The sequence below is a fragment of the Cygnus atratus genome, chromosome 8, assembly GCF_013377495.2.
Source record: "Cygnus atratus isolate AKBS03 ecotype Queensland, Australia chromosome 8, CAtr_DNAZoo_HiC_assembly, whole genome shotgun sequence".
Taxonomy (NCBI): domain Eukaryota; kingdom Metazoa; phylum Chordata; class Aves; order Anseriformes; family Anatidae; genus Cygnus; species Cygnus atratus.
Genome location: NC_066369.1, coordinates 28,823,316 through 28,847,310, shown reverse-complemented (window position 1 = coordinate 28,847,310; position 23,995 = coordinate 28,823,316). Strand labels below are relative to the sequence as shown.

General features: G+C 43.3%; 1 protein-coding gene across 2 annotated transcripts in view; it reads right to left on the bottom strand.

Annotated features, from left to right (window-relative positions):
• FGGY (FGGY carbohydrate kinase domain containing) overlaps positions 1-23,995 on the bottom strand; it is a 308,806-nt gene that overhangs the window by 204,600 nt on the left and 80,211 nt on the right. For both annotated transcript variants that reach the window (XM_035538252.2, XM_050712118.1), the window contains one exon: positions 23,049-23,113. The gene's annotated coding sequence lies outside the window, so the exon portion shown is untranslated. The remainder of the gene's footprint in view (positions 1-23,048; positions 23,114-23,995) is intronic.

The window sequence follows — 23,995 nt, the reverse complement described above, 5'->3', positions numbered from 1 at the left end:
TGTTATGTAATTTAATTTCAGTAAACTAGCCTGAAATAATTTAGAAAGTCTACGGAGTTTTTGTGCATTCAGTGTTAGGGACTTTTACACATTTATTGATGTCAGACTTGAAATTTAATTGGAGTGTTGGAGTTAGTTGCTTCCTTGTCTCTATATGGAAATAAAACCCACAATGTGTCACAGGATAAATTCTTCCATCTTATCCAGGACTAGAAGGGAGGGCTATTACACTCTGATGCTCATCTATTCAAATAAAGAACTACTGGGAAAAAAAAAAAAAACAAAAAAACAGGGGGAAACCTGGTCTTATTAAAGGTGCTGACCAAGACCCAAGATACACTGCAGAGCCATGAGGAAAACAACCTAAGTTTCCTCATTTGTTGTTTTGTCTGTTGTTAATATTATTTGACAAACCTGAAGATGTTTTTTTGATGCTTCCCTCCCAAATAATGTGTTTCTCTTTGCTTCGCTTCATTCAGCTGTGCCAGGCAATGAGAACTGAACAAGGCTGGACCTTTGTGAAAGGGTGTGCTTGAATGCGGAGAAATGAAGGGATTAACAAAGGCCTTGAGGGTGAGGAACTTGTTTTTTGGAAAGGGTAGCACATGTGGCTGGTGTTCCTGAAAGCCAGGCAAAATGCTAGCCCACATAGTAAGGGCAGCATACAAGAAAAACGAGCCTGAGCGGTGGGGTGAAACATATCGCTCGGGTCGAGGCTGAACTAAGGGAGCCTGACCAGGCGCTTGGACACGGCTCTGCTGTAGCAGTGAATCAGAAATGAGACAGAAGTGATTCACAAAGGATGAAAAATTCACCGCTGGCATCCAAGGAGTTAGGAGGCTACACAGGCTGAAAGCCCCTGGTGTGTTTAACTGCAGGAGTAAGTACCCAGGTGACATTAAGAACTGGGAGCTGCATCACTTTTGAAAACAGCACCTACATCTTTCTGAAACTGTTCCCCCAAAGCTGACTGTGCCTCCTGAGGAGACCCATGGAAAACAAACGAGTTGTCTGGCTCCAAACACTTGAGACTGTATTTCTTGTCTGTATCCTCCCTCATCTGCTTTCCTTCCTCTTTTCTGCCTCTTCTGCTTTCATGTGGACAGTGTACTGAGCAGTGAGTGGGATTTTGACATCACAGGAGAAATTGGTTGCGACAGAGCGAAGCATGACGAGCACAGAAAGAGGGAAGAGGGCAGCACACAGACGCCTGTCACGTATTCGGCACTGCTCGTCACTTCTGCCTGCGTACGGCACTCGCAGTTTGGATATGACTGCCACGATTGCGTTACTTTGTTCTTGCTTCGGTGGAAGCTATAATGTAGCTATAAAGGCTCTGAAACCCTCAGCGTGCATGTTTTAAATTACAGCTAATTCGTTTCGATATGCCTTTTTCTGGGATCCATAGACAACATGACTGCAGCGGGGTTTTAAAAAATCAAAGGCAGGTTTCCCTGGGAGATACACATCAAGCCCTGCCTGAGTCTCTGGCGTGTTGCAATACAGCTCGTAGCAACCAGGCAGAAATCAGTTCTCCTTTCCATGGTAAGGGCTTGACAAACAAAACAATTTCTTGTATCTTAAGAAAAACAGCTTCAGAGGATTGGTTAAGAGACTTCCTCTGTATTTTTGAGGACGGACCAGCATCAGAACCACAGATCCACCAAGGTCAAGATTAATCCTGCTGCCTGAAGAGATGGTTATTATATTCAGATTTCTATTAAGGTTTCAAGGTAGCGGAGCACTAATTTGCCAGCGAGAGGCAGGGGTCAGGAGAGAAACTAATGAAGTTACAGTGCTTGATTGGACAAATGCAACTTGAGCCTTTTTTTAGGATGTTATCTATCAGCCTGTCTGGCAAATGTCTGTCTGGTAATAATGTATCCGTCTGCTGAAACAAGCCTAAATAATGCAAGGCTATATCAATAATTAATAGGCACATAGGTCAACAAGTTCAAGATTGTTACAGGCGAACGAGATCTGAAGGAAATGGTTCATTTCGGGCAGCTGCCAGGCCCCAAAAGGCTGGTGCAGCTTTGCACAGGAAGGACAAGAGTGCTTGCAGCACAAATGCCAGGGCACCGTGCGGAGGACACGGCTGCTCCACCTCTGCTTACACACAGAAAACAGGAACCTGCGGGGTGGCGCTGCCCAGGGAACCCGGGAGCGCCCGATTTGACGAAGAGTGGCAGAATCTGCCCTTTGGTTGATGCCCTCGTTGAAATTCCCAGATATCCTCTGTTCATCACCAAAAGAAGACATTGGTTCTAGATCAGGCAAGCACCTCTAATTATTTCTGCACCAGATATCACCAAGGCATGTAGAAATCTAGCACGAAACTGGATCCAACTTCTCTGAGAACATTTAACAACCCTACAAGAAAGGCCTGCAAAACAGGTACTGCTGATGTTAGTAGAGGCAGATAACAGGAGCTGAGGTCACTTACTAAGAAAATTTGTCTGAAGTAACCTGAAGAGTTTTAAAACGGAGAGAACAGAGAATCAACCTTGCCATATGAAAATGATCAGAATAGGAGAGGGTATCAAAATGGAAATATGGAAAATAAAGCTTTAAAATACCAGTGGCTCTCTTCTGAGAGCAGTGCAGAAAGTCAAGGTATTTTGCTAACTGTAATTCCTCACCAGCAGCCAAACCAGAAGGGTGGGCTCCTATTCCAGGCAGAAGCGTAATGACATTACTTGGGATCCAGGAACACAAATGCAGGATCCAAGTTCCCACTTGTAAAACAGTGGGACCCCATAACAATAAAACTGTTACCAAAAATCTCAAAATAAGCACACGTAAGGTGTGGTATAAACATACAAATGCATTATCTTGGTGAAGCATTTATACCGTACATGTTAAACTTGCCTTAATGGTAGAAACTTAAATGCATGAGGAATTAGATTTTAGCAACTTTTTATAGCTGGTCCCTTTTTTTTTTTTTTTTTTTAATACAAGTATCATAGAAGAAAACACAGCAAACATCACAGCTACATTTTGAGAAAACCACAGCCTACTTACAACTGATGCAGTACAGAAGGGAAACCGAAAGTAGAAAAGAGAAACACAAGCTGCAAAGGCAATTCTAGTAAAAAGTCATTTTAAAAAGCAGATGACCAAGATAGAAAAATCCCAAATTAATATTTACAGTAAATTTTGCTTTTAGAGTTGTGTGATAAGTTAGTTACTGAAGATTCTGTCAAAGGGATTTTCTTCAGAGTGAAATCCTAGAGCATATGGAGGCTGCCTTGTCCTCTGGCCTTTTTCTGAATAAAAACCACCGATTCTGCTCAGGCAAGGAATTCCAACAAACTCAGAGGAGTGACCCCAATTGCAAAGAGTCGATACGTGATCTATTTCTCGAGTACTTGTTTAGAGGAGTAAATTCTATGGAAATCAGTTCCTAAACGCAGAAGCCACATTTTTTTTCTCAGCCCCTCTGCACAGATAAGGCTGTGCTGCTTTGTTGGCAGCTCCCGACTCACCGAGGAATTCACCCGTGGTAGTGGTTGTGTGGGGCTGCATTCAGAGCACACGCCCGCTCAACTAAAGACATCTGCACTGAGCTTTACAGCTGTAAGCTCTCACAAAAATACCAACACAACTCATTTCTGTAACTTGCCTGAAGACAGAGGAACACCGAGGATGGGCCCTGGTGAGTGCAAGGCACCCTGCATGGCCCAGCAGTGGCAGAGGAGCAGCGATGCAGCACCTTGCTCCAAGTAAGAGCATCGCCTCCGTCCCTTCCCCCCCACCTCCTGGCTTCTGGGGAGCAAAGGCAGCTGCTTGTGAGCCCCGTCTGTATGGCTGACATCCTGAGGATGATCCTGGACGTGGCTAAAGGGTGAAACGTATCTCTGAGGGCACCAGCAAGCGATGCCAAGACGCAAGGCATTGAATAGGAAAAGGAAGTGCCTGGTGCCTACACGTAGGCGGAGTGTCAGTTTTCCAAATTAAAGACACTCCAGTTCTACAGAAATGATCAGATGAGAGGACTCCAGGCAAGAGCTGGTGTATGTAATTTTATAAAGCACCTTAGTGAGGTAGACACCCAATTCTCTTTCAATCTGAGTGGCTAATGCCCTTCTCCTTTGAACATCTGCCTATGTTACTTGGGACGTCACTAGGTTCTCTGCATCTCTCCTGGGGTAAAATGACGAAGGCCATTTTTTCCAAGGTATAAAACTGGATTTCCAAGGCTCACTTCTGAAATAAGAGCAGCCACCTCATAATGTGAAAGTAATTGCTTTAACCTAACACGCCACGCCCTCCACTTTGTTGTCCCTAAATCAGAAAGCACGTTTTATTGGTACACCTTATCCTCACCATCTTCTGATTCTTGCAGTTTTATTCCTCTGACCTCTCTTTATGCCATCTCCATTTCCTTTGTAGGAAGCTCCTCCATGCCATGTTGCAAAATACTTTCCAACAATTCGGACAAAAGAAGGAGACTGCAAGAGATGCTCCCTTCTCCCAGCAGAATTTGGGAGTGCCCAAATTCACATGGTTCTTTCTGTACGTACAGTTACTTGATCCCAACCCCTTTCTCACACATGTGGTAGGATGGATTATTCTTCTATTCATGCCTCTCAGTCCTTTAATGGATTTAGGGTACAGCTCTTAAAAATGTATAAGAGAGACAGGCATCGCATGATTTTGCTATGGATATTTTATGAGCAAGTCTGGGTGCATGCTGTGTGCTTGAAACAAAAGACTGCACAATTTGCTACCAGGGCAGGATCTGTGTTATGTCGCGTATTCAAGGCTTCTGAGAAGTCTTGGGCAAGAAAAGCAACAAAACAAAGGCATGGAAGAGACACCACGATCTACTAAATGGGTCAAGACAGCACCAATATGCTGCATTCGTTGCTATCAAGAGCTGTAATTCAGCCATTTGTCTGAGAGCAAATCTGATTTAGGAGAGAGCAGCTCAGCCCCTCCTTTTTTATTGGCTATTATTTGGGGGTTGCATTGGTCAGTTAATTGACATAAACTATTACCTTGAAGTGATTACACTACACCTAGGGGTTTTTTACTCATGCACCTGCAGCAAGCATCATAAGATGTTTTGGTACCAAGAACCACTTCAGCCAGTATTTATCAATGGAGTGAGTAATTTACTTTTGGAGTATAGACTTTCACTGCTACCAGACTGATTAAAGGCTTTGGTTAACATTTTTCAAAGCATTCAACTGACAAAAAGGACATCAATGATGTTCAGGCACCTAAATCTCTTAGGTGTGTTTTTAAAGAAGCTTTCCTGAGGAAGCTGGGCTATGCCCAGGACAAGGCACCTTCCTATTCCCAACACAGCTGTAATTCCTTCGACTCAACTTGAGGGTAAGATCCAACATCTAATAAACACAACAGGTTGGATGCAACCTCCAGACCAAGAAATCTGGAAACAGCTCACTGCCAGACAGCTTTTCACCTTCTTTTCGTTAGTGTCTATGAGGACTGATCCCCTCAGGACATGGGTAGGGTTGTCCCTTCTCCTAATCCAGCACCATATTTCCCTCTTTCATACTCTAATCACTGCAATCTGCAGGAGCAACAGAGTGAGCTGTAAGGACGTGACACTGGACCCAGACCTTCTGCCCTAGGGAGTTTCACACTCCTGTTTCCACTGTACACAGCAGCGGCAACCCAGATTCTCTACAAAATTCAGCTTGAGCCTGCAGACACTGGCAGGTGGTGTTTTCTGTGGGTTGTAATCTCATTTCTTGCACTGGGCCTACTTACTGGAAAGGAAGCTCTAAAGCTCTTGCAGTGCTTAATCTGTTCCTTGAAAGGGTTGGAGCAGGATGGAAGCAGGGATACACGTGCACAGGGCACTGCTCAGCAGCCTTTCCAAACGTACTTTCCCCAATCCCCCACTGCAAATACAGCCAACGCTGTTTATATTTGCTTTGTTCTATTTCTACTGTTACCACTAATAGATGCTACAGCTATTTGATGAGGTGCATAAACTACACTTACGTGGTGCATTGGGGAGCTGAAGGAGACTGCAAAGCTAGGTACCAGTAACAAATACGTGCATTCTAACTGCATACGCAGCCAGCACCCCATCTAAAGCTAAAAATGTTAGCGTTTTCCTAGTTACCTTACTCAGAAATGAGTTATTAAAGAATCCGTTCTGACGGAGATATTTGATTAAATCTCCTGTTTTGGTGCCGATTCATCACCAGGGAGGGCACGAAGGAATTTTCACACATTACTTTCACGTCACAGCCTTTTTTCCTATGGGGAGCCTTGAGTCTCTTCTCTGCTGATAGTTTTCAGTTGTTATAAACATGACAATATATTCAATGGATCTGGGATTTATATAGCAATCTAACAATAATACTTAGAACACAAACGCTTTTTTGTAAATATTATCTTATTATAACAAATGTAATAACTTCTATTTATGGGAATGCTTTCTCAAGATGCTTCACAGTAGAGAAATGTAAATACCTCTGAAGTGGTAGTTTCTATAGAAACTTAATTTTCCAGTGAATTCTAGAGTAAATAGCCTAATTTTCTACTTTGCGTTATAAATCTCACAGAAACCTGGAGCATCTTTCAGAAGTGGCAGAAAATAACACTTTGCAACTGCACAGACATTTATGTCTTTGAAGCCTGCTGGAATACAAACTACTCAAGTCTTCAGGAGTATCCTTAGGCAATATCATCATTATTTCCACTCAGAAGTGGCAGTATAACAGCAGGTCCAAGGCTTTGCACGGAACAGGGGGTCACTGCCTAGCAGCCTGACGTCCACTCCCAGTTCCACTGCTGGCTCCACCACAGCTGACAGCCCACCTTATCCCAGCCCCATAAATCAGCAGATTCGCTCCCATAAAGAAAAAGTTCCTCTCAGCAGTAGCTGAATACAACCCCAAAACAGAGAGCAGAAGCAGTATTTGTCAGAAGCCCGGCTCGTTTTGCCCGATGGACGCGTGAGGAGTGAGCGAGTTCGCCTCAGGGCTGGCCGTGCTGCGGCAGAGCAGAGCGCGGACTGGCGCTGTGCGGGGGCTGTTCTGACTCCAGGACTTGTAATTTCAAGGAAGCTAAGGCCAAGAACCCATTCACCCTGGCATCCACACAGCCTGAAGAAGCTCCCACAAGAGCCACAACGAGGAACTTCTGGCCTCCCCTTGGGCCATTAGGGAACGCTGTTCACATTAGGTTCGTCGAGGAAGGAAGCTGAAGCTCAGCCCAGAGCAACCACTTCTGAATTTTTGTTATGACTCTTCCTTATATCCCAAGGAACAGACGCAACAACACTTAAAACAGCAATGGCACAGAGCCCCGCTTGTCCATGAACACCTCTTTCCAGTAAGGAACCTGCAAGAGCCCTGCGTGCCCCCAGACCTCTCCCCCTCTGCCTCTGCTCCCTCGGCTGCTGTGGAAAGCTGCCTGGGCACCAGGCACCTCATCCCCCAAGGTGTGTGAGTGCCAGATCTTCATCTGGCTAATTGTGCGGCACATCCCCATCACCGCCAGCCCCAGCCCCGCACAGATGCCGTGCGTTCGTGCTGAGATCAGAGCTGTAGGAGTCGGCCCTCCTCCGCACAGCAGATGGCTTGCTCTGCTGCGTTTGTTTTTGGTGCTTACTTACCTATTTGCTCCTCGACTCCTGACAGTCATGTGAATTTCAGAAGGGAAAAAAGAAAAGACTTCCCCAAGAACTGACAAAAAAAAAAATCAAGAAGTTTCCTTTCCACGTGTTATCTCAAAACACAGAAAATATACTCAAGAAGCATTCTGAACCTTCTCCGAAAGGAGAGAGACCAAGAAATAGGAGCAGCCAGAGACGAGGAAAGCTCCTTGGTGCCTAAGTATCATGGAGAGCTTGGCTGGGGCTCCCACTGAGACAGAAGGAGACACTTTCAGCCCAGAAGACTGCCCAGACTGGCTAACATTTTGGCTGGCTTCCAGTTTCTGCATAACGAAGAGCAGGTATTTTGCACCTGAACCTTCTCCTTCAAGTATATAAAAAGGTGGCAAATCTGTCTAAATTTAGCAATCAGAATCTATCCGATTTCCCTCTCTCGCTTTTAGGAATGGACATGTTTTGATTTTATCTAAACAAAATAGCTGGTACTTCTGCGGCATCTTTGCAGTAAATAAGCATGTAAATACATAAATAGATGGAAACTAGTGCAACTGAGGCATTTGGCAAATGTGTGAAATCCTACTAACTGTTGTGATTTATACTGGAAGTTGAATGAGATCCAGCTCCTGGAGGTATATAATTATGCCTAAATTTTTTTTCTCAAACCCCGACTGCATGAAGAAGCTTGAAAGTGCAACCTATCTGCATGCTCAGGACTTGTAAACAAGAAGGCAAACGGGGAGCGCTTTAAGTGATTTTTTTTAAAGCATCTTAGAAACATCTTACAAAAGCCTACCTCGGATTTGTGGATACTTGACAGAGACAAGTGTGGTGATGTTTATATGGGAAAATAAAAGATAGACCACTTTACCCCCTAGAGCCTTGGACTGTGTCATGGTAACACCTGCACTGGTGGCCAGCTCCAGGCGCTCCCTCTCCAATAAGCCTCTAGGACAATGACCAGGTCAGGAGCAAATCTATAGCACAACGAGCAGAAATTCTATCTTGTAACCGAGCTGTAGTAAATGCAAGCAATGGGAGGCAACAGCTCAGTTCACCACGAAAGGGATATGGCAAAGTATCAGGTAAAAATACATTCATCTGTAACAATAAAAACCTCCAGCTAACTACACAAGCAGATCTCCTTTCCCTCGATCCTCTCCTGTTGCAGATCTCTTCTACCCCCTGTTTTCAGCATCTTGGCTGCACAGCCAGGGCAGCCAAAGATCGCACGCGGGGAGCTGTGGGCCAGGTACCACCAGGGGTGGGTTCCCACTGCCCATGCTGCTGCTGGAGCCCACATGGCCATGGCCAGAGGTGCCGTCGTCTCTGTAACACAGGGATCAGGTTTGGAACGAACCAGAAAGGCAAGTGTTACCTCAGGCAAGCTGGGTATCCTCAGGGAAAACGTCTGGCTTCCTTCTCCCATCACTGCATTGTCCCCCAGGTTGTTTTTTTTTTGCTGTTTGTTTGTTTGTTTTTCCTATGGATGGGGTTTGATGTGCATACATTTTCCTTTTCCCCAGTGCCATTCTGTTGCTCTCACATCCCGGCCCAATTTAACCAAATCAGTATATGCCCCTACACAGAACCCCGTTCTCCCCAGCAGTGGTTTCATTTCCTCCCCCACTCGTCCCATTGCCAGAAGCCCTATCTCCTCCTTTTCCCAGTGGGGAGTACTTTGCTTCCCATCTGATTTGAATTCCTCCCTCCCTGTGTGGGCGATGAATCACTCAGAGTAATGGCATTTTAAAACCTTTACGGAGAAGGTAGGTAGACTCAAACCTGGGGGAGTGCGCAGAAAAAAATGTTAGTGGGTGCCTTCAAACCTGAGACCAGAAGTTCCCAAACTTCCCTGGTGTATGAACGGTGCCTAAAGGCTAGATGCCTCCTTCTGCACATAGGTATTGATGGCAACTGCCATAGCCAAACTGGAGCCATGTTATATATATGAATATATAACATCTAATATTTAATCTTATCATTTATCTTTACTGATCATAACATATAATGATATGAAGTCATTATCATATCATAGATCACAGAAAATTCAGAAAAAAAGTTTATAATTAAGGTTACATAGATTGAAAAAATGCTAAAATTGAAAAAATAAAAAGGCTGTTTCCATTCCATTTTATTGTTTGGGGGAGCACAATTCTTACCATGAAACACTTCCATGTCAATAATACAGCCCTTTCAATGAAGAACCACTGAATGTAACATTTTTCAATTAATTGCTTATCAACTACTGTCTTTTCTGATGAAAGTGGACTTTAATTCTTGTTATTCCTCTTAGTCCTGCAGAGGTTATCTTAGCTCATGCATCAACAACAAAAAGCCCCTCTAATTACAGGGTAAATGGAAACAGTGGTCATATATTCTCACTGTAGCCCGTATCTCAGTGACATTCACATTCTGAATCACAGTTTGATTCAAGGCAAGAAATTCAATTTTTACTGCTGGAAATTCTTCAATATTCTTTATCACCTGAGCACATGAAACAGAGAAGCTATAGTATGAATTTGTCCAGAACTTGATGTGCTTAACAAATAGCACGTTGTTTAATGACTTTATTCCCAACACCTACATGTTTTGTTCCTGTTACTTGTACAGCTGTCACGTATGACAAAGAGGCTAATTCTTCAGCTGAGGAGGGAGAAGGAGAGGGAGCAGCTTATGGACTCTTAAGCATGTCTTTTTTTTTTTTCTGAGAGGCAGATAGAGAAATAGCAATATGGGGCTCCATACCAACCATGTCTCGGTGACTTCTTTTAAACTCGTTTAGGCTATAATTGAAGGATAATTTCTCTGATTGCCAACTCTGCCAGCTCACGCTGACATCAGAAAACCCAACAGTTCTTTCTGGCTCACATTTCATCACCAGTAAAGAATTCTGCAAACTAAATTTTCCTCTGTGTGCATGAGTATGGTCCTGAAAATTATGGCCTTGGTTATATCTGCACAATCCCCAATACCCTGCAAAATCTTTGTGGTGCATACATACCCCACCAGTCACTGCATATGCACCAGAGCCCTGCTTTATGCTCTGCCCATAGAGCTACAGCCCTGCTAGCACTGATGTTGCCGAGCTTTTTTCCAGTCACTGATTGATGTCTGACGTTCAGAGCTCCCCAGCACATCTCCCAGAGTCAGCTCTCCTGTGGCTGTGTGTGCCTTTGGGGTTTTAGTGGATGGAAGCTGTGCCTGCTTGAAATTAGCATCTTTTGCTCAGAGAAAGCTGCGCTCCCCATCTGCACTGCAATGTGATTTCAATGGGCACAGATCTACAACCACTTTTATGTGCTTCCTGACTGACCAGGATGAGCTGCGACAGAAATAAGGAACTACTCTAGCTCATAAGAGATAAATGTCAAGCCTCTAAGGAGCTATTAAAGACCAGCATTTGCTACACACCCCAAACAGTGCATTATACAACACCCAAAAAGAGCTCAGACATAAAAACCCTACAGTCTGTTACGGGACAGGGAGAAAACTTAGCAGACAGAATGATGTGTTGTCTTTTCTGAAGTCATCTCTTACATTGAAAAATCTATTTAAAACCAATAAAACCTCAGTTTTACTTTGGTCATGCTTCTTAAGTGACTGATCTTGCCACAGTTCAGATTCCCATGGTATAGTTAAAGAGACCAGAAGTGACAGAGAAAACAAAATTTCTCCAAGTGTTATACACAGAAGCATTTGGCATAACAATTCTTCTAAAAACTTCTGTTTGAGCAAACTGACTTTGCAGGCTTTTTCACTTGGATTTCAGACAGAGGCTCACAAAACTTAGAGTAACAAACATTTCAGTTCTCACTCAAATCAGAGAGTGACTCAGCACTGCAAGGAAAAGCTAGACTAAATGTTGTGAAGTTTTGTTGAAGCCAGACAAGGAGTGAGCAAGCAGGAGTCCAACTTGGAAGCAGACAGAGTCTGCATCAAGGGAAAACTTTACTGATTATATTCTGGAGGGGGTTGTCACAGGGCTGTCTCGCTGCAAAGCCCAATCCCACATTTATATTGAAACCAGTGTCCAAATAATTCCCTTCTGGGTATAAAACCACTGAGAAGAATTCCAGGAAGCCCTTCCTTGCCCAGGAAGCTATTTCAAAGTCCCCAAATACATGAGAAGAAAATAACTTTCCTTCCAGGTTTCTCAATCACAGGCACTTCTCTCTGGCTCCAGGACGACCCTAGCACTATTTTCAGACTTCTCGTCTTTCACCCGTATCCACAAGACAGCTGGCCCGGATGATCTGAGCAGCCCAGGCTCTACTTGCCTCCAGCCTGGGATAACTTGTACTGCTCACAGATACTGTTTCTTGAGAGCGAGCCCCGAGATAACCTGCACACGCAGATAACCTCTGGTTGCCTTCCTGCATCTCCTGACAGATCTGCTGATTTGTCCAGCTTCTGGAGGAGATGCTCCGAAACCAGGGATGAAGGGGTCAGATGGGGGGTATCCGAGATAAGGAAGATTGAAGGGTCTGGGGGAGGGCAGGGGGAAAGGGAGGAGGTTACGCAGGACCTGAGGCTGGAGCTAACTGTAGCCTGAGAGGCTCTGGGGCAGCCTTCCAGAGTGACCTGCACACCCCTCTGACCAACACAGCTGACAAATCTCATTCTTTAGCTTTCTAATCTCCTTAGCTCCTACCCTTTACATGCAAAAGGAGTAGAAATGTTTTTATTCCTCTGGGTAATTCTTATACATAGAGGCAAGGTACAGTTGTATGAAGCTGCTGCTCCCTGGTCCCGGTTCACACGCAGTCTCTGCTTCACAGATACCAAAACGTGGACACAGCACGGCTGGGAGGAAACGGGGTGTTCCAGATCTGGGCTGGAACCACCGTCAAAGGCTGGAGGTTGGAGCAGCAACTGGCATAACCCCAAATCTTCAGGAGAAGCCATCAAGGGACACGACTGATGGCTTCCTCTGCCTATTGCAACACATCTGCTTGGGCCGTGATCCCTGACTAGGATTGGGCAAAAGGAACAAAATGCCGTCCCCTTACCGAGAAATGTCAGTGCACAGCGTGTGCTTCTGAGGGCTGTTATATCTGTGTCCTACCTGTGCTTGCTCCAGAGGTTCCTTTTTCATATCCTGTTCTGATCGCTCTACATTTATCATGTAAATTCATTTCAAGGGCACAGAGAAAATATTTAAAGTTGGTATGCATAAAGATTGTAAAGTATGAGAATTTGGGGTGGATTTTAATGAAGCTCAGTGTTAAAACCATGCTCCCAACTGCACAAATACATATGGACAATATGCACCATGAGTTGTATTTCAGATGAAAGTTTAAGGTACACAAATAAGTCATTTGGTTTCCAGCAGCCTTCTGAGATGCACCTCTGGAGACCTCCCAACTTTCACGTTCCTTACAGACACCACAAATCGAACGCTAGAGCCAGCAACTCACATTCATCCCAGTAAACTTCACTGGCGTAAGTCCTTTGGAGTCAGTGGGTCTCAGTGAGAAAGGCCCAGTGAGCAGCAACAGATACAAGCTCTGGCCTCAAGAGACTTTGAAGGGAAAAATTTCTCTCAAACATTGTCCTAATGACAGAAGTTGGAACACGTTGCAGAACTCTGCAAACCATGCTTCTTACCTATTGGAAAGAAATGTTTTATTTTCTGAAAAATAGATCTTTTTGCATCTGAAGGCCACATGTCTGTGTTGACACTGCTCTATATAATTCAGACTAAGCATTTACCTGCAAGCAGTTTTCCAACAAAAGGGATAAAAAAGGTATCCCAACCCAACAGAGCATCGCAGCTACTGTCTTCAGCACCATGATCCTAACAACAGTGACCACATCAGGACATCGAGGGCAATCTTCAGCGGTCAGACGTGAACAAATCCATGCAACAAAACACTACGTGCAGGTGCTTTGGCTCTGATTTTCATGCTGTAGGCTACAGATGTTTTTACAAATTTATCAGACTTGCAACCAGTTAATAAGCAAGGAGTCCTAAGTAATGTGCTGTAGGAAATACATCTCCCTGAGGGAAATACATTCCCACACCATCTCAAAAGGGAGTGGAAGTCTTCAATGAGTAATATAATAGTCCTATTACAGCCTACTCAAGTTGTCTCTGAGACTACCTATAGCCACTGAGCAAGAACTACAACACAGTTACTACTGGTTTTCAATGCATGAGGTAGAACATTTCTCATTAAAAGATTCTGGTACCAGTTCCTATGTCAAGGTAATCTTCATCGACTAACTGTGTTTCTTATTAGAAGGTGGGCTTTAAGATTCACATGCATTTCCTCTCAGTTTCTCCAAGACAACACGAAAATCTTTTTTTCTTCCAACTGCCAGGATGAGATGTGCCCTAAAAAAATCTGGATTGTTTAAATACCAACATAGGGATTCTCCCAACTGAAGGAAAAAAAAAAAGAGGGAAATATATACAGTATGAAATATATATATCTTTCTGCATCATCAAGTCTTCTTAGAAACTTAGAGAAGACTGTTCGGTGCACAACAACACTGTCTCTGTTACAGACTTCTTTAAAGACTGAAGAAAGGGATGTTACGAAAGGGAACTCCTACAGTGTGCTGTTCATTCAGTCTGCTTTTAGGTGAAGCCAGAAGAGACAGGGCCCTTGTGGTTTCACCTTCATCTCTCCCTCTCCAGGAAGGGTTTGGTCAGTGTCACCAGGATGTTCAGGGGTGCTGCATTCCTGAAGCATAAAAAACTTATTTCACTTCAGGCAGAGAGATCCAAGTGGATGAAGTATCACAGAGTTATTTGTGCCTGCTTATAGCACCTCACAACTCACACAATTTGAAGACTGAATATGCAAATCAATGCATCTGAGGAACCAAAAAATACAGTTTTCTTGGTCACCAAAAATGCCCTACAGCTTTTGATCTTCATTTACGTCTGTCTATCTACCTCTTAAAAGAAATCTTGAATGTTGCCTATATGTATTGAACTGTTTGAAATTGAAATGTACTGTTAGGAACAGTGAGGAGTTCAAACTTCCCTGAACATGTCCTGAAGGCTTCATATTTATTCAGACAGGAAGGAGCATACCTTTTAAAAGATAAATTGCGTGACTACAGAATCAGATATAATTAATATAGTGTGGCCTCATTCTCCAAGGGAGAAAAAAACGAGAGAGATTATCACCATGAAATACTAGCCACAGATTAGATAGAGTATGAAAGAGAAAGATTAAGGGAGCTCTTGTTCAGATACACATCTTCGGCAGAGTACATTTCACCTAATAAGTCATTTTTGCTCCATCAACCCACCGTTAATCTCTGGTAATGGTGTTCCAAGTTACTGGCTGAGCGTAAATACGTGGAAAATGAATGCACGGTGCAGATCCTGGATACCTGTAGTTGTGATGCTATTGACACAGCAGAGGCTCGGTGTAGTCCTGCTGCAGCCATGCTTCCTGTTTCTATAAACAGATTCTGTTTGAAAAGGGGCTACTATGGGCACACGTGCAGTTTATAGCTACTTTTGTGCCAACATAAATCAAGCCCAGATGCCATCTCAGTGACATAATGTAAGACTTATGCTTAAGGGAGTCCATATACCCAAGTAAGTGGGTTCCAAAGTAATTAATTTGAGGAGTCCACTTACATTTCAGTCTCACAACCAGACAGACTGCCTTGTGGTTCTCTTGGTTTTTTAGTGTCAGACTCCCCAAATTTCACTCTTCCATTTCCTTCACTTCCTCACCTTTCAGGGTCAGAGCTTAACACAGCAAAGGGAAATGAAACAGAGAAAACCAAAACAAATAAGCTGCGAAGCAGATTAAAGCCATGTTTGACGTTCAGAGGTACATAGCTCCTTTTTCAGCTACAGGTAAGAAGTAGTGATAATTTTGTGTCCACAGCTCCCAGTATAAACATGGTTAAAAAATGGAAGTTTTCTAAATGAATCCTCACTTTTAAAAATGTCACAGCATTTTAAATGAATTCTATTTTATGTTCAAGTCAGCTGAATTCTATTTTTTTTCTTCTTAGAAACGGTTTGGGAAGTAGACAGAAACCTTCCTACACTTCCCTCAACCATTGGTGCTCTGAACGCACAGCCTCTGAAGGGGAAGGTGTTTGCAGGGCGAACCACAGAAATGTTGTGCTTCTGCTTGTTAGAAGGGATGGATCAGCCCACTCTGCTCTGTCTGCCAAATGTCTTCTCCTGAGTGGGATCGAGAGAATTACCATCAGCCCGTGGCTTCAGCAGAATTCCTGCTCTGGCTGTGCCATTAGGCAGCACACCACATACCGGTCTGCTCTGAGAAACTAACTTGCTGAAGTCAGAGTCCAAATCCTTTCCCGGGAAAATCAGATTATTAACTCTTACTACCTTCAGCAGAGGCTGGATTAAATGTAAGTCAAGAGACATTCATTCAGTTCTGGAACAAAATGGCTCATCCAGAAGCAGATTCAAGAGGAGAGATGTTTTACGGGAGGTAATTAGCTGTTGCTTACCCAGTTTATATATGCTTCCCTGAGTCAGTGGGCATGAGGCCATTTAGCAATTCATGCGATCAACATTAAACCAGGGATTCCCTTGTTTTCACGGCACAGAAAGCTGGAACAGGTTCACAAAGCCAATACAAAGGTAATAAAAGTTTATTAGCTTGGTCCCACAACATCTCTTCCTATAATATGCTCACACCTCATTGAGGAGGTCAGAGGGATTACAGCATACTTTTGCGAATCCTGGTCTATTGTTACACTGCACGGATTCCATATTCATTCAGGTGATTCTAGTGCAGAATCTGTTTCTATCAGGCAGCCTATTTCAGTCTGTATGATTTTTATATAACAAAGGACAGTGATAACAAGGATGTTTCCGATGAGATCTCCTCTGGTTCATTTTAAATGTTCAACCTCGCTTTTGGAAAGGATTTCAGCTCTGTTTCTGATTTAGTCTGATGAATGTGCAGCACGTGCCAGGGCTGCCCCAATAGTTAATGGATGTACCTTGAAGAGTTTCTATAAAGGTCATCATTACAGCATAATTGATATATAATAAATGAATATGAGAAGCGAGTAAGAGGTCAGACTTCATGGGCTTGGTGAGAAATGCCCAGAAAAAGAATATGAAACCAGGTATCAGAGTATAAGAAAGCATGACAATGACTAACCTCTCCTGGTGAACAAGTGTTTACATAGCTAAAAGTTTTATTAAACTACTAAGGCCAAAATGAAAGACTCTCACTCCCAAGTGTATTATTGCATTTCTTCTTCTTTCTCATTTTGGCTCCTAGAAAATCACATTTCAGAAAATGATGCCATGGTTTTGAAAACTCTAATACAATTTGCTGAACATCAGTAGCTTTTTCTGCAACAGCTTCAACAGGCATACAACACTCCCATGATTATGAAGATCTGAGGGGGAACCCAATTTTTCTTTTTTTTTGGTTACACATGGAATTCTTCTTCTGTGCTTGCCCCATGTCTGAAGAGATGCAAAGAGAGGGGAAAAACATGGCTAAAGGAGTTATTCAATAAAATAAAAAAGTGCATGTGTGTACTCACACGGAAACAAAGAAAACATGCAGAGTTAAGTTTGTTATAAGAATCTCCTTTATTTTAGAGGAGAAAATGTAATGATTGTATGATTTTAATGTTTATGTAAAGATAATGAACAGGTAGAATAACTGAACAAAGCCATTAAACAAGACTAAACTCTCCAGACACAATTTAACTTAATTAATGCTTACATAGGACTCTTGCTCATGTCTGAAGACAATTCTGCCTTCATAAAAATCAAAATAAATGTTCAGAGTTTTAAAGAGTAGGTCTGTAGCTCAGGGGTGAAACAGAAGTAGCTTTTGGACAAGTCATCCCAAACTTAGAACCAAACTCTTCTTCTGCTACGAGTCAAATGGACGACTCTTCCACGTGGGAGACAAAAGGGTCCTGAAAGAAAACGCCCTGCAGTAATCAGCCACATTTAACACAGCAACAAATGTGGTGAGAGTGGGGAAGTTAAAATGAATGTGCAAGTAGGATAGAAAGAGAGAGTGGGCTTGAGGCTTATCTAAATTTGTTGAGTTTTAGGAAGGGAAATGTCTTCTGTCACATTCCGTCTCTTGCCTGCAAGATAATTTTGCAATTTCCAAACTTTTACCTGCCAGAAAGAAAACACTCTACTTCACACATGGTGGTAGGATACCTTATACTAATGGGATGATGTTGTATGCTAGATGAGAGATCTCTCTGGGTTTTCTCATATCTGTGGTTGTGACCACTACCAAAATTTAACAACAAAAAAAAAAGTAAAAGGAAGTTTGTAAAAGGAATAGTTTAGGCAGCTATTGGCAAATCTGCACACGAGGAAAATTTCCTGCATTTTTCAGGGTTCTCCTGAATTATTCCTGATCCAGGTGATGTTTTGTAGCAATTATTTTAAGATCCAGATACCTTCAAAGACTCCTTAACCAACAGCACGTTCTGGCCTCACCACCAAGCTCCTGAGGCTCACATGCACGCAGTCCAAAGAAGTCTCTCCCAAAATGCAGAGAGGTCCCCAAGGAGGGGCACAGAAAGTGTCCCAGCGCCGACATGCAGGGATAAGGGGGACAAGAGTGCAAGGATTTCCCATGTTCTCCCAGTAGGCTGGGAGACACATGGCCCAGGTCTCAGCTCCTGCCACGGATCTTGGCTGAGGAGGTCTGAATCCAGCCTGTCACTCTTGCTTACCCTGCTGCAGGGAGCTGCACCCACCAGACACTGATCCCATGAGATGTGCTGTGGGAGCCCACCTTCTGCCTACCCCCCAGGAGCCAACTTCTGGCTGCCAAGAAGTCCTCCAGCGAAGAGTGAGGCACAAAGAAAGTGGGAGCAGAGGCTGCAGGGACTCCCAGAAGATGTTCTCTTGGGGAAAGGGAGGCAGGGACCCTAAACTGGTGGTTTTAAAGTTGGAAGAAGAGGTGGAGCAAGTCTTAAGAGTATGCAGGAGGACACAGGAAAGAAATCTGGTGAACTGCGGATATGGATCCTTCGGTCAGTGTAATCAGCAAAGGATCGTTCAGTGAGCCAGGAATGAAATCATGGCTTGAACATCGATTTTGTGCCACCAATAAAGCCCAGCGGGGAGCAGTCATTTAAACGGTGGGCTTAGCCTGGGTTTTTCATAGTTAGGAGCACACACAGTAATTCTAGCCAGGGAGCTGAAGGGAAATGATTTATGAGGACAGAGCTAAATGCTTATTGCTAGGTTAAACAACAAGTAAGGGCAGACATAACAGTCTACAAATACCCATGGGAGTAAATGTCAAGGAGTTTGAGGAATTATCTTGAAAAGTAAGATAAATTTCCTAAGCCTGAGGTGCACTGGCTTGTGATACGCTTGCCCAAACAGCTGAAGTTTTGTTGGTTGTGATTAGCCTGAGCACAGCAAGAGCAAATAAAAGGCAAAGAACAATTCTGCACTGCTGGACAGGTGAAAGGGTTTATTCAAATCTGCCCCACATTCAGGTCGGTTCCACTTCTCCATCACAGAAAAAGGTATCTGCAATGGTAAGCAAGGTATAGGGGTTCAAGACAGCATTCTGGAGACATGCTGCAACTCCTTTTCCCATCATGATTTTTGTGTCAGCAGCAATTATGAACCCTACTTTATCAAGAAAGTTTCAGGTTGATTGTAGAAATGAAAAAGTCACATAGCTGCTATTGAAAACGAGTAAGCACATAAGATCACTCATAGCTAGAAAGACTATCCACCATAGCAGTTTCACTACAATCAACATCAAATTTATGCTACACAGAGGATGTGTTAAAATTATACCCTATTTCACGGCCACTTAAGCCCCTGAGATAGCTCTTAAATGGACGTGAACTTAACTCTGTGCTGAGCACCTGTGTGAGGGGTGAGAACCAGCCCAAGGTTGTGTTTCCAGGAGAAACCCTGGGGGATGTGCCTGATGCCCCTGCTGGAGCAAAACTGCTGTTGGGGCTAATTGAGAAGGAAACCAAGGGGAAGGGAAGGAATGCAAGGTGAAAAATAAACTGGCTGGAAAAAAAAAAAAAAGACCTTTGAACTTTGGTTCACAGCATGGCATTGCAACTGGGGCATGGGCAGGAACTGGAGGTTACAACTAGCAAGGTGGAGATGGAAAATGGGATTGCCTCTGAATTCTTCAGATTGTGAAATTGTCGCCTAGCTCAAGGAAATAAATACAGGCAACGGGGAGAAAACAGCTCCTACGTACGCAGTCCTGAATTGAGGTTAAGGGGGAGGAGAAAGGAAAACTAAAACAAAGCAAACGCACAGCCATAGGATACAAATGTAACCCTAAGATACCCTGTATCTCCCTCTTTTCTGGAAGATGCCTCTTTACCAGCCACTGCAGATTGATTTGTGTGCAGAGAGCGGGCAGTTTCCTTACTTCTTCCTGCCCTGACTGGGGCTCTGGCTCACTAATGTGGGTGTTGCTTACCTCTGGGCTGTCAGGAACGCAATTCACATTTAGCCCCAACTCCTGAAAAACAATCCCAGTGCTGGATGCTCAGTGACAAGAAAGAAGAGACAAACTGTTCCTTGGCCCCTGCGTGTATGAAGAAGGTAAATTCCTTGTGAACACACAAAAAGCTCTATCCGACGTACTGTTTTTCAGAAAAAAAATCCTCTTTTTTTTTCAGAGGAGCCACACGATTGATTCTTGTGGCAAGGGGGGACTGAGCAAAACCCAGGGAAGCTGGGGAGGAATTTCTTTTGGCTGAGCATCATGAGTTGGTTCAGTTGATGGCTACGTGGTTTCAGTGCATGCACAGGACAAAAGGCATTGCTGACTTGCAATCTGTCTCCCTTCCTAAGGCTAGGAAAGCGCTGACCATCCTAGAGGAAAGTTCACTCAGAGTCATAACAACATTTCAAAGCATTTTTCCAAAAGAGCACTCAAGTACAAAGAACCAAAATCAAGGAAAACCAAACCAAAGCCAAGGAACCCACCTTCAGCTCCCTACCATTTCTGTCAAAGGTTTACGAGAGGCAGGAAAAAAATTATTGAGGAAGAAGAGCCTTGTAATTAAATCCTTAACCTGAGATTCAGGTTCTTCTTCTCACCATAGCTTAATGCCTATAAAGCATTCACAACAGGAGGTGCCTTATATGTGTGCAAACACGACATTGCTTAAAGGTACACGATAGACTCCAAAGGTTTGTAGTCCTGTAGGCACACTGTCAGGAGGCTACAGAGGGAACAGCTGACTGACTGTGCAGTGGCATTGTTCCCGTGACAAATATATGTAAGAAAATTCAGGAAGTGTCATGGCATGCAAACTTGTGCCAGGAAGAGATTTTGAGTCTATCGTGTCCATCTCTGTGTTGAAGATGGGAAGCGTGTTCCCCCTTCCAGACTTGTATGGGGCTTTTTTTTCCCCAAGCTTTTCAGAAGAGCAGGAAGCTAAACCTTTACCTGAACAGAGCCCCACAGGTCATAAACTTTGACTCTCCCAAAGATGCATTTTCCCTCTTACAATAAGCTCCAATGAGCAAAACACCTTCTGCTTTTTCCTTTGGTTTCGTTAGTTTTGTGGTGTGTCACAACACATCGCACTAATTCCCAAGGTAGGAAACAAAAAGAAGAAAAGAATCTGTTCTGTGAATCTTTACTTTTGTCTGGAATCCTTTTCTGGATGTTTATGGCATCCCATAAAGTTGCTGAAACATGCCTGCTGTATTTTTAATTGTCATTTTAAATACCAAAACCCAGAAGTCTTGCTTATATTGTATGTGAACAGTGTCTGCTTATGTTCAAACCCTCAGGCGCTTTAAATAACTCTACTGTACACAGAGAACGTTGTTCATTTTGTTTTTACAATTTCTGCCTGTGTAGAAGGAGCTATAATGTCCTGAGAACATAAATGTATGTTCATAACCAAGGAGCGAGATCACAGCTGGAATCTACCTGAGATCATATTCTGGATCATATACTGGATCATATTTCAGCAGTGGCAAGAAGCGAAAGAGCAGCTTATTTCTCTGTTTAATTTACAAGAGCTACAACTGGAACCGCACATACTAGACTCACTGATGTAACGCACAGGTGAATGCGTGCTACAGCTCCACCTCTGTGCCCGATCCCTCGGGAATATCAGGCTGTTTCAGCCAGACTTCAGAGCCGTTACTGCTATAGCCCGAGAGGAACCTGGTCTTAACCCTGGCGGGTTAGTAAAGGTGGCAGCTGCCATAACAGACTTCTGGGCAGCCTACAAATTTGGGGCATAAAATGGGGGTCTTTTGATTGATTCCAGCATGTTTCATATCAAGTGCCCATTGTTTTGTCTTAAAGAGTAAACCATTACAGAGAATTCATGAGCAAATTTGCTTTTTTCTTTCGAGGATTAAACAGGAGCAGATCATAATTTCCTTTAAATACATCTATTATTCATCAGGATTCAATAAGTTTTATTATGGGCTGAGAAACAGCATATATATCTTTATACTCAGTTCCAATCTGCTCCCTACTTGTGTTCTGCAACATACATTTTATGTTTAGAAGTGATTGGCCATGAATGTCACAGGATAATACGTGTTCCCTGAGTAAAGACACAGACAAGGATCTGGCCAATGTTCATTTTTCACGTTAATTTGTTGTAAATAATTTCACATGCAATTTCTCTACTTCCTTTCTGTAGGAAAGGAAGCCTTCCTACCTAACCTTCTCTGCAAGTAGGTTAGCGTAGTGTGGCTTGCAGAAAGCTGACATGTAGTATTTATGAGCAGAGAGGAAGTAAATTAATTTCAGTGTTTGATTCAACATTGGAGAAAAGCTTTTTGCAGTATTCATTTACCCACAGAAATAAGAGAAGGTAGTCTCTCCTCTAGTCCAGCCATGTTACTAGGGTAGGAAAATTCCTGAGTTAGGACTACAGACAAAGGGTTAAAGAAAGAGAAGCTTCCTTTCCCAGCGTGCATCCCACATAGCTCTCCTGTAATAGCCACCATTATTTGTAACATGCGCAGTAGGGGAATATAGGTGGAGAAATGAAGCCATACATTTAAGGTAAACACCCTTTTTTTTAAGCATCCACCATTTTTGTAATGATATGTACAAGGGTCATTTGGGGATTTCCTTCCCTTGAAGTCTGGGTTTCCTGAGAGGAAGGAGAGCTGAAATACAGGAACAAGCGGCTGCACACCATGTCCAGCAGGGTAGGAGACTTTCCTTATTGACACAGGTTTAGGAACCACATCTGAATCTCCAAACTTCCTGATGTTCTCCCTTTGAAAGGAGGGATGATGGGGAAGGAGGTGGGTGGGGAAGGTGAAGAGGTGGTTCTGTCCTTTTAAAGGCCTTTCAGGCCCAGCAAAACGGCTCCCATACTCTTAAATCTACCATAAAAAGTAGGTTGCAATACAAGTGGGAAATACAAGGAAATGTTTCAGCTAATAAAATGTGCTGGACTGGCACCAAACTTCTGCTTAAAAAGCTGTTTGTAATAAACAATGATTACTTACAGTGTCATTGCAAGATCATTAGAGGACTCAGAGATCGAAGGGTACCTGGTTCTTCTGGCTGAGACCTGGAAAACACAGTGTCACATATCAGCAAACACCAACAGCAAACAACGTGTGTTTTACGAGGCCTGTTAGAACAGGAGGAAATGTTCAAAACCAGACTGCTGGGCCATCCTGTGACCTAATCCAGGCCAGAGAGAAGAAAATCTGCCCTGTTCACCAGTCCACCGCTGATATAAGAGAAAAAATTAAATTCACTCAGCATCATCGGGTTGTCTGGGTTGTGTTGCAGATTGCTTTTAGGCCTCTGAAAGGGTTAAAGGGACCCCAGAGATAATAAATACATTATGCAGCTGTGTAGGTGCTAAGAAGATGAATATAGGTTGATTTTTACAAACTTAACCTATGCAGAGTGAGTCATAATTTGCACCTTGCGTCATTCAATAAGTGGGTCTTTAGAAAATCAGCCGGCTGTGAATGGGCTGCCAGCTCCCAAGCAGCAAGGGCCCGGCTCTCCTGCCCACAGGCCGCCCGTCGGAGGGAGCAGAAATGCTATTCTCCATCTTACGATGTGACGGCAACAATGGGAGCCAAACAAACAATGACATGTTTGTGGGTTTGCTGCATCTATCTTAAAAGGTCAAAAGGTTTTGGCTAAAACAAATGCTTTTATATCATGAACGATTCATTCTTAATCATAAATGTGCATTATTCTCATCGTAACTGCTGTGTGCCTTGCAACATTGTTTCCTGATTCAATTATGCCTCACAGCATCTTTTTAATTAATACCTTCATTAGGAAAACCTTGAAGGTTTAGATAAATAAGATTTGCTTTTTTTGCATTTCAACCCTAAGCTTCAGCATGAAGGAAATCTCTCTATTTTGTAGTCACCCAGGGAAAAAAGAGCAAGTAGAGGAGGTCTACATGCTCACAAGGATCTCTGCA